General features: G+C 37.9%; 1 protein-coding gene across 6 annotated transcripts in view; it reads right to left on the bottom strand.

Annotated features, from left to right (window-relative positions):
• Nucleotides 1–14,261, bottom strand: part of CCDC91 (coiled-coil domain containing 91) — a 155,093-nt gene extending 140,832 nt beyond the window's left edge. For 3 of the 6 annotated variants that reach the window (XM_049821939.1, XM_049821945.1, XM_049821944.1), the window contains exon 1: nucleotides 13,605–14,107. The gene's annotated coding sequence lies outside the window, so the exon portion shown is untranslated. Of the gene's footprint in view, nucleotides 1–5,511; nucleotides 5,562–13,604; nucleotides 14,108–14,210 lie in introns of those variants that run through there. The other 3 variants (XM_049821940.1, XM_049821941.1, XM_049821942.1) reach the window with 3 other exon arrangements.
• Nucleotides 14,262–17,293: the final 3,032 nt, after the last annotated feature.

The raw sequence follows: 17,293 nt of genomic DNA, 5'->3' as shown, positions 1-17,293 counted from the left end.
AACCCAAGATGTGATTTTAAATTCATTTTCATATGACTCTTATGAAGCAAACTGGAAAGATTTCACATTGTACAACTCCCAACCCTTAAACAAGTAAAACAAAAACGCTGATTTGCTTTCCAACAGAAAACATTGCTGCCAGAACATCTATGTACATTATCTTTCCTTTTTTCTTCTTCATTTTGGTCTACTCCTAAGCATGTAACACAACACTTTCATCACATGACCCTTGACCAAAAGGATACTATCATAATAATATTTTTCTTGATTGCAACAGAGAACATACATTCACTACTCATGGAAAAGGTTGATTGTCTTTGATGCCTTTGTAGTATGATGAAGAAGCTGGGAGCAGAGATCATAGATCAGGCTAGAACGAAGATGGGATTAGGGCTCAACACTTAAGTCCTTTCCTTTTCAGTCAGAACACAATGCTTTAAAATAATTTCTTCCTACAAGTTGATTCTTTATACCTACTATGCATTTCTAGTATACTCTTCTTCTCTAGCCCCAAAGCTTTTGACAAAGATGGATAGGCACTACCATACACATTTCAGAAAGAGGAAGACATTTCTAAGAGGTCCCGTATCCAGCAAGTTACCAGAATGTTTAAGTAATTTAAGTACCAAGTATGGGATGAGGGCATTGATATCAAGAATATTACTCATCAGTTAATTAAGCAAAAATTATTTCTCATTCAAGAGGAATTAAACTCCTCCCACACCCAAACAGACAACATGATACCAGCCAGATTCTCTACCCATCCTATAATCCAATTTTGTCTCCTTAGCTAGCCTACAAAGCTAGGCAGGGAGCATGCCAGGCATGCCCTACAAGCACAAACCCAACAATTTTCTTTTCCAAGATCTGTACAACTCCTCCTCAATTCCCTTAGCAGTTAAAATATCATCGTATAACAAGGCTTAGCAAGCAGATCCTTCCAGAAATAGCAAAACCAACATAATCTGTTGTGTCACTACACAGACATTGATCACCTTCAAAATGCCTCTGCCTTCTACAGTACTTCTCTTTGCAGCAATGATGGCATTGATGGCAACGTGGTATTAGAGGAGTAAGGATATCCATCACCACATTACATTAGCACACACACACAAAACCCCCAGATAATTCATAAAAACATACATTGCCTCACAGCTAAAATGCAGAATAAATTTAATGCACAAAGTTCATGAACTATGGGCAATATATGCTGACAAGCACTCATCCATGACAGTGTGCCTAATTCAAAATGCTCCACATCTTTCCAGTCGAACGGAAACTAATTGTTCTTTCTCTCATGTAATTTATTTTAAATCACAATTGTGTATATCCTCCAAGACCTTTGTTAAATTGGAAATAAATGCATGCCTAAGAGATATTCATCCTAAAGTATAAAGCTACCATGCATGTTGAATACATATACAAGACAAAATAATAACAAACTACAGTGGGCATTTATTTATTTATATATGTATATAGTGAACTTGTATATAATATACTTGAGAATTCATGGAATTATTTAAGTTAACATGGACCTTATATATTCACAGAGCTTAATAGCTTTTAAACCAGCACTTTTTAAAGAGAACCACTGAAATTTATCCAAAAATTACTATGCAGAAGTGATCCCTTCTGGCAACACTGAGTAAACAGGCAGAACATTCAGGTTCCAAAGAGTAAACTATGTGTAGAGTGATATCTTTTAACTACATTAATTACTGGGCAATTACATAGTCTTTAGTCAGCAAAATTCCCAATGAAGACAAGTTTTGCTTGACTAAAGTCAGCAAGAAAAAGCTTGAATATTTGAACAAGAACCATTAATACCCTATACTAACACTCAATAATAATAAAAAAACCAATACATTTAACAATTAAAAGTTTCAGGTAATTGCTAATTTTCTGTAGAGACTTTAAGAAAAAATTCATGTGAATGGATAACTTCAGCTAATCCAGTCTTTTTATAAATGTCAGATTGTAAAAAAAGCATTAACAGAAAAATCACAACTATTTTCCTTCATTCATAATAAGTAGTACATTAGGCTACTTCTATAATCAAACCACTATTGCTGAGTACACAATTTATATGGATTATTATCATAAAACATTTCACTAAATAAGAACAAAGACAATTATTTTTTTAATCCCAAATGCCAAAACAATTTTAAGAAATTCAAGCCTAGTGCATTTATTGAGAGCAGCTCAGAATACAGCCTGGCTGTCTGTCACCAGGGTACTGAATGGGAGGTGCAGTGTACCAGAGGACTACAACTAAATTCAACTCTGCAAACTGTTGGTCTTCTTTCACCCTTCCCTCACTTTTTTATTTAGCACATGGTTCTATAATTCAAACCTAATGGAGAAACCAGGATTGGATTAATAAGCAAGAACTATACAGTAGCCCCTGCTGTAACAAAGATACTGCCAGTGCTCTATCCTTCATCACCTTCACTAACTCCAGATGTTCTACAGTCATTTATAGTTTAACCAGGTTAAATACAGATGTGTGCATTTTTCCATGGGATCCAATGTTGACATACAATTAAATACATTTTCATTTTTCTTAAATAAAAAACTCTTATTTCTTATCTAGACTTCTAAACTAGACACTGGAATCAGATCACAGTGTATTTTATGCTATGAGGAAATTTGAAAAATGTAAGCATAGCTGCTACCTGAAAACAACCATTTGAAATAAAAATGTGTTATGTTTTTGCAACAACTTTGTTAACATTTTTATTTTTTTAAGAAAAAAGATTCAGGTATGTTAGAAAGGTAATCACTTAATTTCTGAGTGTGTGTTTTACATATACTATGTAGACCAGCAGCAAATGAAAAGTGACTTAATTTTTTTTAATAACTATTTTTGAGCACTCTCACTACTCAGTATTCTTTACTCAACTTTGATATGCATCCATTTTACCAAAACACATCTTTAACACAGTCCACATCACAATAACTGGATAAGTTAACTTCCTAAATCCTTCTTAAACACACTCTGGAATACATTAAGACAATCCATCAGGTCAGTATCTTTACCCTTGTAAAAAAGCATTTTGAAACCTTTTACTGGTAAGTTCATTTTCTAACAGTATTACCTTGGCCCCTTTCAAATGCATGACAGAGGTGGTTTACTTTGAAAAGTATGCATTGAAAATATTAAGGACTTATATTACATAAGTTTCTGCTTGCTATAATTTAAAGAAAAAAAAAACAAAAAAAAAACCAAAAAACCCAGCTCATAACTTTGTTCGCCTTTGCACGTACCACTGGGGCAACATGGCGGGGGGGGGGGGGGGGGGGGGGGGGAAGAGAGAACACACTTATTTGCAAATAGTAAAACAAAAGGAATCTATGTATACCAAAGTCTTCAGGGCACACAGTCAATTTAAATTTAATAGTTTCCAGCAATGAATACAATTTGCCTCTATTTTTGAGATTTTCAAGCTCATTAATTCTTGTCTCTTCTCCTTTTAAAGAGAATATGGTTCTCAAACCAATATTGCTCTTTCAACCTCAACAAAGGGCAAGTCAGGCCTCTTCATAAACATTAAAGGCAGCTCATCCATGTATTTATAAGGATAACTCCACCAAATCTCAGGTACCTTCAGTATCAATAGTTACAGCTGTATCACACACTTTTTAAGCACTCATTAACTAGAAAAAAAGTATTCACAAAAATCCTAAAGCAGAAACTATTTTTTATGTTCTAATAATAAAATCAGTCTGATCCTGGAGTATCAATATCTCATTATTTTATCATTCATCATACAGTAATATTAAATTTCTGTATGAATAATTTTTAAGTGGACTGTAACTTTTAAACAAAAGTGGGTTTAAATTCAGTTTCTGAGACTCTTTCCAGTCATTTTACAATGTTACTATACATTAGTGCTAATCAAGTGTGCAAGAACTTGTCGGGGGGGCGGGGGGGACGGAATAAACCAAAATGTTTAAAGTTTCCCATGTAACACAGAAAAACATGAGAAAAACTTGAGAACCCACCAGCAGAACATATCACAGGCCACAAGACTTCACTGAAAACCATCATTTCAAACTAAGTACAACTTTTCTACAATCTACAGTTGATCAGTCCAAGATACTGATTTTCACTCCAGCAGCTTATAAACTAAAAGCAAGTAGACTGTGGCATATATATATATCTCACATGGAAACCTCTTTAGAAACTCTGCATTATTTCAGAAGTTGCACCCCATGGAAAGTCCTTTTAAAAGCTTAACTGGCAAGTGTATGCTAAAATATTTTGTTTTCCATCTAAAACTACACTAAATTCCAATCCTCAGAGACAGGATTTCCAGTTTATTTCTCTCTATACACACACAGTAAACTCAAGAACTGTAACAGAGGAAAGTGTTGTTGAAGTTCTGAAAAAAGAGTAAGCCTAGTGTAAAGAAGTTGACTGTAGCTCTCTTTTCCTCAGAAATTAAAAGAAAGATAAAAATCACTGTCCTGTGTTCTGCAATGAATAAAAGATATTAAAGTGAAAACGTAGGTATTTAATATAAAATGATACTAAAACAAATTCAAAGTAATACAATTCCAACCTTTCTCTCAAGCCCACCTCAAGATAAATGAAATCAAGTCTAGCAGTGTGTTCTGGCAAAGTATTTAATAAGGAAAAATTCAACTGTAAAGAACTACAAGACCAAGTTTTGGCAACAGTACACAGAACATCGGACAGCTTTTACCTACATCCACCTTATTCAAAAACCTGAAGGAGACATGGAATGAACTTAAAATTATTTAGTACATTATTCAGCATATTTAGCAGTTATTTTGTATATTTAATTATTTACAAGCTAACGGAACTTCAGAATCTAAAGCACGTACAGAAAGCACTTTAAGCAACAAAATGTTTTCATACCCTGAAACATTTGAAATTAAATCATCCTATAGGATGTCTAATGGAAAGAAGGAGTGGCTTAAGAGTGAATTTAGCATTAGTCTTTACTTGTCAAGGGCACTATACATATTTGCATAGACACCAAGACTACTTCAAAAGAATATTGCTTATATTGACTTCTATATGAATACTCAAAGCACTTCAGTTTTGGTTTAGCAGTTTTGTACCTCAATCTGACTAAGTTTGCCATTACCACTGCAAACTGAGCTAAGGACTCGTTGTCATAGCCACTAAATAACCTCTAGGTGCAAACTGTCTCAAAGGTTTTTCAGAACTATTAACAGAAAAGCACAGCCAGTGCTATTTGCATGAAAAGCTAACTTTTTGCTGGCCTGGAAGAGAAAAGAACTGACTAGCAATGAATGAATAAGTGCTATTTTCATGTCCCCTATTTGAAGTTCAAATTAGTTTGGTCTCTCAACTATCTACAACATTTCCAAACCTTTGGAAGTTTTGCATTTTGAATCTTCAAATTTTACCTGCTGCCTAGCTCAATTAATAAGTGTAATCTATTACTGTTATTACCTACCCCCTCACACACATTAATTCCCACAAATAACACTTACTTAACATCCAGATTCACTTACTTCTCTGATCTAGATGGTACTCCGAATATAAATTTCACCAACTATTGTACCAAGGGATGTCTTCCAGCAAATGTAGTCAGGACTTATCTCTTCAACACCCAAAAATCTTTATATACCACTCAATAACAGTGTCTTTTAAATAGGAGCTACACTTCTTGTAGCAAGGCATGGCCTTTCAATGGACTGTGATCAGACACAAACACCTGCAGGAAGTAGATGGTAAAGCATGATACATGGTAACTTAAATTAGTTATACTGTTCTTCACAGCCCATACATTGCAGATACCCTCACAATCAGAAGCATATTAAATCAGCAATCTTTTAGTCTCTTCCCCTATTGCAGGGGACAGCAGTCAGAAAAATAATACCCACATATTCAGCCTGAATACACAGAACTAAAAATGGAAAATAAGTTTGTTCTGTGGACAAACTTCTTGGAGAAGGTCATGAGAAAATTTGTAACTGCAGCAGTGATACTACCTGTTGACCAATGTCCACTGCCCGGGCTTAACTGCAGCCTCATGACACAAGAATCTGCTGCCTGGCTTAGCACAGACACACATTAACTAAAGACACTGACAGTCCCTTGCACAAACCATCAGGAAATTGCTGTAGAAAAATATAATTTGTAAACAAATAGGTTAGGTGAACCACTCAGAATTTTTTTTTTTTTTTTTTATGTCATCCCTCTCTGCCCCAGCTTAAGTCAATAGTTACCTATTTCTACCATATGCATTTTTGTTTTATCGTCCTAACAGGTCTATTATCAGTCAGTGAAGTTAGATCCCTAGGTTTTACCCATCATAGCCAAAACCATATGCAGAACATTAGGCTAGTTTTCTGACAGCTCCTTTCCCCCTAACTTTACACCCCAGTAGAAAACAGAAATCTAAACAATGTACCAGTGAAACAAAGACTGGTTTTATCTTGAATTATTTCACTTGAATATAATCCCCAGGGAAGGACATAAAAAATTGCTTATGAAATTCTAATTTTAAGGCTTGTAACACATTGTTACAGAGAATCCCTTCATCATATTGTATACTGAGTTCAAATTGGTTTTGAGTTGCTGCAATGGGTTGTTAGTTTCTGCTTCTCAGATGAAGGGGTTTCATTTGTTTGGTTTTTTTTAAAATGTTAAGCTACTTTCAGAGCTAGGTTAAGCAACCTGTTTCGCTCTGCATTTAAATGGAGTAGGGGATTATATTCACTTTTCACAGTTGGGTTAAGTGAGTAGGCACCATTAACTCAAACTGAAGTCTGCTGCCGCTTAGAGTAGTAAGGCATAAAACACATTTCAAAGGGTCACCAATTGTCCTCATAGTTTTCTCTGATCAGACTATGCAATGTATTTCTTCCCTTACCTCTTAACTTAAGGTGTTTGAGGACACAGGATCTTTATCTTACAAAAAAAAAAAAAAAAAAAAAAAAAAACAATCAGAAAAAACCACCATCAACTTCCTTTTCTTTGTTAGCAGTTTCAGTTGTTTTTAAATTCTAAGTCCTACATCAGGTGTGCCTGGAGTTCTTCACAACAAATACACACAAAAAGACATTAAAAATACAAAGTCTTAGTCCCAGCTGCTATATCACTTCTGCCCAACTAAACCTGTATCAAACTCTGACATCTTGGCCATAAGGAAGTGACTAAATAATCCCCCCCCCCCCCCCCCAAAAAAAAAACCACCAAAAACCAAACAAAAACCACCCTAAGATAATGAATGATGAACAGCCAGTCCTAAAATTTTAAAATTATCTTACAGCTACTGACTTACAGCAGTTAAATCTTAACTCAAATGGAAATCATAGGTGTGTATGACATGGTCAACTTCGCAGCTCATTTTAAACAAAATAATTTGTCTGCTAACAAGCTGGACTGAATTTGGACCACTGATTTTGAGGTGATAGATTCTGGACCCCCATCACTATGTCCCCAAGACATTCCGATAAGCCCTACCCTCATGCATTAAGAAGGTCATTATAAACATTTTTGGTAAAAAAAAAACCAACAAACAAACAAAAAGACACCACCAAAACAAAACATACAAGCTGCAACACTTCTAGAAAACTTCAGATGGACACCAAATAAAAATCACTGGTTTGTGCTAACCAGTGAGAATGCATGTAGTCTGTTTTGCCCTTTTTTTTTTCCATGTCTTAGCAAACACTTCTCTCTAAAGTCAGTCTGTAACTCCTCTAGAAGTGAAATGCAGAAAGCTTTTCCTATCACACAGAAAATTTTTTTTTTTTTTTTTTTTTAAACAGGACTGTCATTGGCCACAAGCTCCTACCACATCACAGATCAAATACTTTCCATTTTCTTACTACTACTCGTAGAGTAATCACAAATCTAACGTGGAAAAGGAATGAAAACTGACATTCAGAGACCTCAGGTAAAAACAGTCTTTCTAAAATCCAAGCATTCCAGACAAGGGCTGCTGTACCAAACAAGGCAAAAGATACACCTACAAGAAGATAAAGACCTGTCTCAATACCAGATAGAACCCAATCTGGAAATCTAATTATAAAATCATATTATAATCTGTTCTCACCTTATGAATATATACATTTACAAAATTCCAATATAAAATTATTTATCCTATTCCATTAAAAAAAAATCCATTTGATAGATATTTAGACCTTTTGCAGTAACCTTTATTGGGTTTTAAATATTGAGAACATTTTCATCACAACCATATTATAAAAACTGAATTAGCATCAGAAATACAAAAAAATCAACTTAGAAAACAAAGCCTCTTAGAAAGACTTGAGTCCCTAAATTATTTTTCAGAACAGGATCTGCATGAGCACAATGATGACATGATCCTACTAATGCTTTCTTGTATCTCCATAGGCTGTTAAATGCAAATTACAGTCCATATCCTGCCCCTTTCTAACATGAGTGGTCCTCTAAGTTTTAATGAGTTTAACAATTGGCAAAACATTTTTAAAATATTTTTACATTTAGTTAAGAAAATAAATAAGCACTTTAATAAAAACTAATAAAATGTTTAATTTTTTTGGTTTTACATTTCATTAATTCATTATTAGTAACATTATTGATACATAAAAACATTAGCAAAGCATACTGGAAACAGTGACAATTCTACAATAACAAACTGAAATCCACCAGACTCTCAAGGAACAACGACTAACTGTGGGACTCCACAACCCGTTTCTAAAATGGAGTCAATGCATCTCAATGAATTTGTGTGGGGAAACAAAATTAAATACATTTTGCCTCCTTTTCATTTTTCCTAATGCTTTACCATATAGCCTATATAAACTGCAGAATTATGTTGCCTTGAGGTTACCATTCCCTTTAGATGCTGACCTAAAGCCAGAAGAAATCCCACTTATCCACTGAAATTTCAAAAGCTTTAAGCTTTCTTCAGCATTACAGAAGATATGTCTCATGTAAATATATGGACAGAAAATTCAGAAGCCCAATTCTTCATTTGTAGGAGGCACCTACACACCATAATCTTTAAGAATATACTTTGCCCAACGAAGGTGCCGGGCAATCCCTAAGCAATTTCCAGGACTTTAAAAGTAGCCTTTACAGATTGTAACAGTAATCCTCTGCAGCCAGGCTCAGGGGGTAGTTCCTGACGGAGAGACACCCTGTACATAACAAAAAGCCCCAAACTGTACCAGGGAAACATGGACCCCAACCTCAGCAAGGATTAATGACAAGATTTTCACAGAAAGCAGGTACCTATTCTGGGTACATAACAACAGATGAAGCATCTATAAATCTGCTCACATTCTTACAAATTTCTCCCACCTCCATTCAGTGTACCCAAAAGAACATGTGCAACAGCAAGTATATCTACAGCAGTTATTTTCTTGAAAAGTCCATAGCTTAGAGCAAATGTTTGTCATCCCTTTCAGCTCACATCTATTCACCCAGAGCTCCATCTCTTCCCCAGAGTGTTCACAGAATGGAATATTTCAGTTGGAAAGGACCTACAACAATCATCTGGTCCAACTGCCTGATCACTTCAGGGCTGACCCAAAGTTAAAGCCCGTTGTTAAGGGCATTGTCCAAATGCCTCAAACACTGACAGGCTTGGGGCATCGATCACCTCTCTAGGAAGCCTGTTCCAGTGTCTGACCACCCTCTTGGTAAAGAAATGCTTCCTAACATGCAGTCTAAACCTCCCCGGCGCAGCTTTGAACCATTCCCACACACCCTCTCACTGGATCCCAGGGAGAAGAGCTCAGCACCTCCCTCTGCGCATTCCCTCCTCAGGAAGCTGTAGAGAGCCATGACGTCGCCCCTCAGCCTCCTTTTCCCCAAACTAGACAAACCCAGTGACCTTAGCTGCTCCTCATAGGAGATGCTTTCCAGCTCATAACATTCATATTGAGGTAAGTATGAAATTTTCATTACATTTTCATACACATTTATCATCACTTGAAACACGTGATTGCAAATTGCATGTTTTTCTGCTTCTATTCAGATCAAAAGAATCTAGTGCTTTGGCATGGCTGTGTTGCCACACAACAGCTCTTAAGAATGCAATACTTCATAATCAGAGTACAATTCCTCAATGCATACAAAAACTGAAACACAACCAATAAGCATACACAAACATTGCCCAGTGTTCCATAAACTGCCTGAGATATTAGATCTTTTTTACTAAGTTGCACTATAGTTTGGACATGCTTGATTTTCTTAAAATTAAAACTTGGAACTTTGTGCAAATATAACAGAAGACATGTTTTTATATCGGCTGAAATCAGCAACTTAAACTAAAGCCATTTCCAGATTCGTCTCTGAAAGACATACAAAAACTGAACTGTGATCCCTTTAATGACAAATAGCAAAACCTGCTTTTCTTATATAGGTGTTATACAGGCATGAGAACCATTTTTATTTCTGAGGATCCAGAACACCTTTGTAAATATTTTGTCCATTCCTCTAGCTCTGTTTCAAAGGCTTGAAATGTTTACTAGACAGTACCTGTAACAATGTGATCAACAGGAAATATTAGCCTCACATACACAAACCAAGGCAGACAGATGCCACATTCAGCTGCTGAAAAACTGCAGAAGAGTTCTATAAAAATGCCATCCATAAAAATCTCTTTAGGAATATCCATCGCCACTTTAACAAGCAAGTACATGTAAAGTAACAAATTTAATTCACTTTCTTTTAATTCAAGAAGCCCTCTATGATTGCTTAAAAAGAAATTTATGGCTACATAATTCTGCTTCTCCAACCATACCCTATAATGGAAATTACATTTTTAAGCCTTGGTTTCACCAAAAGAGTGGACAGAACCCCCAGAATTAATTTTGGACAATCCAAAAATAAAACTGTCAGCTGAACAATGTAAAGGAAAAAAGCCTGCTATGTCAGAAAAGCAAAATTCTTCACATTGGTCAATCCCAAACTCTTCAGGAAGAAACAATATAAATCCTACTGTACGTTAAGAAAGTCTAGATACTATGTTATGCTACATTAAGAAAATTATAAGTCATTTAATTCCTTTCTGCAAAAATAGCACCACTTCTGGAGGCTCAGGTCTGGAGAGCAGGTACCATTGTTTAAGGGACACAAAGGGATAAAGGAAGGTAAAGGTTGCAACAGACCTTACCAGAAAACTTAAATCCAACTTTAAAATTTAAGGTATTTATTTTTACTAACACGAGAAAGGGTTATTTCCACATAAACCTTAAGTCTTTAGAAGCACAAGATAACCAAAACAGAAAAACAACCCCCACCTTGAATTTCTGATGCATTCTTGTAAGTATCAAAGTAACAAAGTAGTGAAATGTAACAGATGTTAACCTTGCAACACTTTTTAGATAATCTACCACTTACAAGCACTTAAAGGTAGATCTAGTCTGCATGACTTAAAAGGTATGACTGTCTGCAGCCTGAGACCTCTAATGTGCCATGGAAAAAGCCCTATACAATAGAAAAAAACATCACTGAAAAAGTATCAAGATTGGTTTAACAACAGTTGTTTCCTTCATTATTATGATCAAATTAGTTTTACATAAGCAGAAAGTACTTTCTTGTAAGAGCAGTTAAGTGTCAAAAACTGCACAAATGGACAATAGAAGATTACAAAACACACAAGCATATCAGACCATTGCAGACTGAAACAACCACCTTGTGAACGTGAATGGACTCAAATGAACACGGGCAAGAGGTATTCTGAACTTTACATTTAAAGATTCACAAAAACCTTGTTTCCATCATACCACAATCTTTTTTCCATTTGGTGTTGCAAGCTTTCCTGGAAGTTGGTTTTCAGTAAGTCAGGAGGAATCAAGCCAACTGCTCAGATACACACCATACTTAGATGTCTTAGCAGTTCTGTAAACATTTGGAGAATGCCAGTTATTGCCCTTAAGATTGCAATCCAACTGTGCCTCTGGACCAGAAAAATGCATTATAACATAATTGTATTCTGGCACCTACAAATCTATGTAGCTATCATCACCCTGAACGTCAGTCTGACACCACATAACCAGCTAACATTGTCTAGACAACATATATTCTTCACTAAGCTCTGGCAGTAGTTGTGTCACTTGGAAAGAAACACAACAGAGCTAGTCTAACAGTCCATGGCATTCGAAGACATGCAGAAAATAATCAAGGGGAATGTAATTAAATGGAAAAGTACTTAAACTGCATTAAGAGTTCTAGTGAGGCACTGGCTAATCAATATGTCTCAAAACCTTTGTGGAAGTTTATGTACGAACATCACAGATGTAGATGTGTCATCAGGTATACTCAGTTTTCAGTCATTTCTATCTCTAGGTAGAATTAAACTGGAAGGAAGACTTCAACTTAATCATAGCAATGGTCAGACTAAAGATTTGGCTAAAAACACATCCAAAGGTGACAGACTCTATTTTAATATCCACTGTCTCAATTTGGTGTGTACAAAATCCACCTACCTCCTCAGATGAGATACAGTAAAATACCATCTCAGCATGCGGAAGCTGTGATATCCCAGACTAACAGCAGAAGGCATTATTGGTGAAGCTATTCACGAAGACATGTTGAGACACACAGCACAGAAGTTATTCTCCTAGTCTCCTGTATTTAATTGCCTTCCTTTCAAAATAGCACAAAATAAATTTCCACCACATTCAAGAATCTCTTTAAGAGGTTCTGAAATAGGCTCTGGGATTATCTAATATTCATTGAGCATCCAGGCATCACCTGTTTGAACACTGCTGTGATTCTTTTCTTTCAACTACTACCAACATGGAGTTCACTACTACACTTGTTAATAGACGTTGCCTGTCCTGCAAACTCTGTTTGAAAACAGTCATCAGGCTGCTTCCTGTATCAGTGACTGAGAAACTGACATCCAAGACGAAAAACCAATGAATTACTAGAACATTAGCACCAACAGTTACTTAGACATTCAAGCCATGGATATGGAGGCACTCAGAATAAAGTCGTAAGTTTAAGAAACATATGCAGAAGAGCAAAATCTGAAGAGCAGGAGAAAGTAAAACAGCCAGAAAGCACCAAGAACAAAAACAATTAAGCAAGTCTACAGAAACAGGTGTTCAAGCACTGTGACAAAAAACTACCCAAAGCTCCACCAAAATGCTGCAGTAAGACGGACAAGAAATGCATTCACAATATGTAGGTGTTCAGCAAAAAGAACTGCTAAGGTAGGAAAGGAAAATGGCTTACAAGATAAACTATTGTCTCCTGAGACGAACCAAAGCTGCAGAGAGAGTTCATCAAGGGAGCATCCCAGAGCAAAAGGTTAAGCTCAGGTGCTGAGGTATCAAGAGGATATAGTCAACCCTATTATACATATGAGAAGCCTCAAAAACTAAAACGTTTAAAGATCAGATTTACAGAAAATGTTTTAGATGCTTTAAGATTTGGACAGATTTTCAGAAATATTTCAACATCTAACTCCATTTAGAGTAACAGACATGAGGCACACAGGCACCTCTGAAAAAATCGAACTAGATATTTCACCACAACTTAAGCTTCTGGACAGTGTTTGAAAATTTGGCCAGGCACAGTTTGGCCTCAGAAGCGGGGGAGCAGAGAAGTGATAGCCAAGATTTCCAAACCTCTGGGCTAGAGAACTACTCACAAGGTTCTCCTTCCTGTTGACAGGGATATCAATTTTCTGGTGCAGGGAAGGAAGGCTCCTGTTGTTCCTCTAAGCTACTTTTAAAATCCCCTTTCGTAGCAACCCTTAAGTCTCGTCACTAAGAGCAGCCCCCTCAGCACACGGCTGTCGACACTGGCGGGCCGCAGCTGTGGCACAGGTAGGGCCTGGACCCCGGGGGCAGTACCGGAGGAACAGTCGGGCAGATGAAGGCAGGCCTCGCAGAGACAATCGATCACCTGCGGCAACCGCTCCAGCCAGGCTCCGCCAACCGCCGGTACCAGCCCAGCTCCAGGCTCCGCAACCCCGCTGAGGGGAGGGCGGCGAACCAGCTGGAAACAGCGCCTGCCTTCCTCGCCCCCCACCACCCCCCGCTAGGCTTAACTCGGCTCGGGTGGGCAGCCTCTACACAGGAGGACGGAAGGCGGCTGCCCCCCTCCGCTTCAGCCCGCCCCGGTCAGTCAGAGACGGACCCGGCGGCCGCCGCCGCCGCCACGCTCCCGCCCAGGCAGCACGCGCGCTTCGCCCCTCAGGGCCGGCCGGCCGCCCGCTCCGGGAAAAACCGCCCGCCCGCCAGCCCGGCCTCACCCGGATGTGGATTTCACGCCGCTCCCTCCGGCACCACGCGAGTCACGTGGCACTTCCCCCCCCCCTCCCCCCCGCACGCGCGCGCTGAAAGCCGGCGGCCGCTGATTGGGTGCCCGGCTGAGGGCGCGCGCAGGGGGCGGGAGGCGCGCTACTGCCGCCGGGCTGAGGTAACGGCCGCCGGGCTGAGGTAACGGCCGCACCCGCCGAGGTAACGGCCGCACCCGCCGAGGTAACGGCCGCCCCGCCGGTGTCGATGGGGCGACCCAGGGAGCGGCGGGTTGTCCTGAGACGGGGCCTTATTGTTCCTTATCGGGCTCGTCACGGAAACCCAACGCCGCTGGACTCGCCGGCTGGTGCCGGTCTCGGAGCAGCCCCGGCCCCTGGATGGAGCCTTTGCCTCTGGGCCTTGGGTTGTGCACTCAAAACGTGGTTGCTCGGCCTGCCTGCCTGGTGGCTTGGGCCCGTTGCTTCAAGCTTGCTCCTCAAAGAGCAGCAGCACGTTTAGTTAGTACCAGCTGCCACCCTTCTGCGTCATCACCGAAAATGAATCGAGAACTGACCGGACAGTGAAGATGAAACCACCCCCTGCCCTGGTCTGGACAGGAGGAGAAGACAAGCTTTTGGGCAGTCCTCTCTGTGGTTGCTGTGAAGGGCCGAGAGGACGTGGCGTCAAGTGGCAGAAACTGAGGTGGAGCATCCAAGTCATGAAAGACATACCATGGTGTGATGAACTGGGGAAGCTTAACGGGTTATTTTCACTACTGAACCTATTCTGTGAACAAAACAGATTGAGCATCTGGTACAACTTACTTAATGAACAGTGCATTAAAAGACACGATGAAAAAGATTTAGTATTATGGCACTGGAATGGTACACTGCAGTAGTTTTCTTATTCCATACTATATGAAGAAACAGAAAATGTGATGGTCTAGGCTATATGTCCCATTACACCTGACAGCAGTGTTACCAAAGGTGGCCATAGAACGTGGATTTTTTCTGTAAATAACGTATGTACCTTTATCAGTCTTTACAAGTTACACCACGCATTAAAAAAAAATAAAAGGGTTGTGCCTCAATGACTATAAAAGTTGAAAGTTTGATGGACATTTCTGAAACATTCATCCTCAGCAGACAAAAACAGCAATTCTAAGGGCTCTTGTTTTCTGCATTAGTTAATCTTCCACTGCAGTATTATCCCAGCTAAAGATCATTACATAGGTCAGTCAGTCCATCTTCTTAGATGTACAAGGGGGAAAAAAAATCTTTGCAAGAGAACTTTTTGAATATTCTATATTAATATGTGGACATTCAAGGAGTCCAATAAAGTTTGAGTCAGTAGTCACCTCATTGGTTTCTATAATACTAAAAGTGAAAATTCAGATTCTCAGGACTTAAGGAGATCCTTTCCAGAATGGTGTTCAAACATACTTTCAAGCCAGGACTGCCTGCTCCTGTTTTGTCAATAAACTGAAGATTTCACTTTTTTGACTATGAAGGTATCATTCTCTTTGTACAGATCAATGCAAATTTCTATTACTGATTACTGAAGGCAGTAATCCTTAAGTATGTTAAGTTTGTAATGAACATATACTGTTCTGCCTCTGCAACATGTTCCTTTTCTTTTTAGAGTTTGCCATACTGTTTTTGCAGAAGGAATAAGCATATTCTGGGCAAAAAGTCAAGAAAAAGTAGCTCTTTACCAAGCTAAATTAGGTAATTACATTTTCACTGTGTTTTTAAAGCACAGCTGTATCTTTTGGGTTATGAGAATTAGTATATAATATACTTAACTTTATACTTTTCTTCTTATGTAAGGGAAAATGTCCCTTCAAAATGCAGACTTGTCTAATTAGCTCATTTTCTCCATTTTGAAAATAAGTAAGAGTAAATGCATTGCTTATTATAAATTTTTTATTTATTTTTCCAAGTTTAATGGTTTATAGTGACCATTATCAGATGTCTGTTACTTTTTTCTGTGTCAGAATTTGGTAGATGAGAAAAAAATGAAACCACTTTTTTTTTGATTTTCCACTAAAATGATTACATTAATATTATATCTCAATACTTTTCAATACTATTTTAATGACAGGTAATAAGTATCAATGAAAGATGACATGTAGTTATTACTCAGTTTTTCTCTGTGCTAAGAAAATGACACCACTAATGCTATGCTCTCAGTAACTGCAGAAGACTGATAAAAATTAGGCTGTGATTTTGTTAAGTACATACTCGGTAAAATTACAGTATCTTACAGAGTTCTTTGAAGCCTACAATCTAAATAGTCACTAATCTTCTAAGACTTTTCTAGCGTCTAAAAATTAAGTGTGCAACTTCTAGTGCATGTATAGTAAACTAATACTGGTCTAGAAAACAAATTCATAAACTATTAAATGTATGTTTCCTTGATTTAAAGTGCTCAAAAATTTCTTGAAACAGTATGCAAAAGTATCTTCTATCCTTGATTCATGTACCAGCATCACAAGAGAGGAAAGTGTCCCTAGTATACTAAAACAGTTCCAAAAAGAAATCAAATATTAAGGTTTTTCATGTACAATAATGTTTAGCTTGTCCAAAAATCAATTTCAACATCAATTGTAACACAAGCCTCTATCTCTGGTTGTTGTTTTTTTGTTGGGGTTTTTTTTCCCAAATTAACTCAAGTGGGAAAAGTCCTTTAAGTCTATAATTTTCTAAGTATCTGTATTTTATGGTTTCCTTGGGGTCTGATGTGGTTTTGTTTTGATAATCATCTTCCCTGCTGAGTTGCCACACTGTAGCCCTTGAAATATGCTGCTATTGGTGAATCTACTTCAACTTTCACTTCAGCAGACCTGTCTCAAGGCACTCAACAGTTAACTTTGAAAATCTCCCTGCATAATGCCCCTTATATTTTAGGAGTATTTCCTATTGTAATGCACCCCAAGGAGGTAGAACAAAAATTTTCTTACTGTGTAACACTGCAGTTCATTGAATACCTTGATCTGGACAGAGCACCAGTATAAATTATTGGCATTCTTCCAAACTAGTACTAATCCTTGACAACCGCCATATTTGGGGAAACTAAAGGATGAAGAAACAAAAGG

Source organism: Accipiter gentilis, chromosome 18, assembly GCF_929443795.1.
Source record: "Accipiter gentilis chromosome 18, bAccGen1.1, whole genome shotgun sequence".
NCBI classification, from domain to species: Eukaryota; Metazoa; Chordata; class Aves; order Accipitriformes; family Accipitridae; genus Astur; species Astur gentilis.
This window is presented reverse-complemented; position numbering and strand designations above follow the sequence as displayed.